Raw genomic sequence first — 2,500 nt, 5'->3', positions numbered from 1 at the left:
CAATCCTCGGTGCGGATTTCCTCTCTCATATCCACCTTCTGGTCGATGTCGCCCACCGACGATTGGTCAACGCGGACTCGTACTTGTCGACACCTCTTCAACCCGCCCCCTCTAACCTCGCTCTCCACATCAGCGCACCCACGGATGCCTACGCCCACCTCCTCACGTCGTACCCGGAAGTTTTCCGTCCAGAACTTCGCCAAACGCCCACGGTTCCTGCTAAGCACGGTATTTTTCACCATATCAAGACGACGGGACCCCCAGTCTTCGCAAAATTCAGACGTCTGGCACCGGAACGATTGGCAGCCGCCAAACAGACGTTCGCCGAAATGGAGAAAATGGGCCTTTGCCAAAAGGCCTCCAGCCCATAGTCGTCACCCTTGCACATCGTTCTGAAGAAAGACGGCTCCCTCCGTCCGTGCGGGGATTACAGGCGCCTGAACATGCAAACAAAACCGGATCACTACCCCCTCCCAAACATTGCCGATGTAACCTCCTACCTGCACAAAGCAAAGGTTTTCTCTACGCTTGACCTCCTGAAGGGGTATTATCAGGTGCCTATGAACCCAGAAGACATCCCCAAGACCGCCATCACCACTCCGTTTGGTACATACACCTTCAATTACTCCTGTTTTGGCCTTCGTAATGCTGGGGCAACGTTTCAACGTCTCATGGATGGCATCTTAGGGGACCTCCCTTTCTGTGTATGTTATGTGGACGACATACTTGTGTTCTCCTCCTCAAAAGAGGAACACCTCCGTCACCTGCGCATCGTGCTCGACCGCCTGCAACAAAACGGCCTTGTAGTCCGGTACGACAAGTGTACCTTTGGCGCCAACGAAGTGTCGTTCTTAGGGCACCGTATCACTCCTGAAGGAGTCCATCCCCTCCCTGAGAAGGTAGCAGCCGTTCAGAATTTCCCCACGCCCTCGACCGTCAAAGCTCTGCAGGAATTCTTGGGCATGATCAACTATTATCACCTCTTTCTGCCAGCCATTGCCGCCACTCTTGCTCCCCTCTACGCCTCCCTCAAGGGCAAGCCAAAGGACCTGAAGTGGGGTCCCCTTCAAGAAGCGGCCTTCTGCAATGCAAAGAAGGCCCTATCAACTGCTGCGGCTCTCACTTTTCCTATCCCACACGCCCCTCTCCTTCTCTCCACCGATGCCAGCGACGTCGCTATTGGTGCAGTACTCGAGCAGGTGGTCAAAGGCTCGCCCCGCCCATTGGCCTTCTTCAGCAGAAAACTGTCCAAGGCAGAATCGGGTTATTCTACCTTCGATCGCGAATTGCTGGCGGTGCACCTGGCTGTCCGTCACTTTCGCCATTTATTAGAAGGGACGCCCTTCGTCATTCGCACAGACCACATGCCTCTGGTGCACGCCTTCACTCGACAGTCTGACGCCTGGTCTGCCCGTCAACGCCGACATCTCTCCGCCGTGGCTGAATACAATTGCACCCTCCAATACGTCCCTGGGAAAATGAATCCGTTGCCGATGCCCTGTCAAGAAACACGTTGGCTGCCGTTCAACTGGGATTGGATTACAACGCCCTGGCTGAAGCCCAACGACAGGATCCAGAGTATCAAGCTTGTAGGACATCCTGCATGTCCCTCCGTTGGGAGGATTTTCCCCTCGAAAACTCCAACACCACCCTCCTCTGTGACGTCAGTACTGGTAGACCGCGACCTTGGATTCCTGCTCCCATGCGCCGACAGGTGTTTGATTTCATCCACGGCCTTTCACATCCCTCGTGCCGTTCTACTGCACAGCTGCTGAAGGCAAAGTTCATTTGGCACGGCATTTCTAAGGATGCCAAGGATTGGGTCCGTGCCTGTACTTCTTGCCAAACTTCCAAAGTACATCGACACACGGATTCAGGAGTGGGCACCTTTCCTCAACCTCAGCGTCGTTTCGCACACATTCACGTCGACGTTGTAGGCCCCCTACCCACATCACAAGGACATCGTTACCTGTTTACCGTCATCGACCGCTCCACTCGTTGGCCTGAAGCCATTCCCATGGAAACTGCAACGTCCGCCTCATGTACATCTGCCTTACTCTCTGGATGGATTTCAAGATTCGGTATCCCTGAGCATATTACTTCTGACAGGGGAACCACTTTCACCTCTCAATTATGGACGTCATTAGCGAATCTCCTGGGCATCACCCTACATCACACAACGGCCTACAACCCCGCTGCCAATGGAATGGTTGAACGTTTTCATCGCACCCTCAAAGCAGCTTTGATGTCCCGCTGCAAGGATTGCAACTGGTTTACTCAGCTTCCCTGGTTCCTCCTTGGACTAAGGACCACTCCTAAAGACGCCCTCGACGTCTCGGCAGCCGAAATGGTGTATGGCGACCCGTTGGTCGTCCCTGCCGAGTTTTTTCCTTCTACAACCTCCTCCGACGATCTCCAGCGCATACGTCACGTCGTGGGAAAATTTACTCCGTGCCGCCAGACTTACAAGCCCCCAGCGAAGCATCACATACCAACGGAC

This window comes from Palaemon carinicauda, chromosome 24 (genome assembly GCF_036898095.1).
Source record: "Palaemon carinicauda isolate YSFRI2023 chromosome 24, ASM3689809v2, whole genome shotgun sequence".
NCBI lineage: Eukaryota > Metazoa > Arthropoda > Malacostraca > Decapoda > Palaemonidae > Palaemon > Palaemon carinicauda.
Note: the sequence above shows the minus strand (reverse complement) of the source record.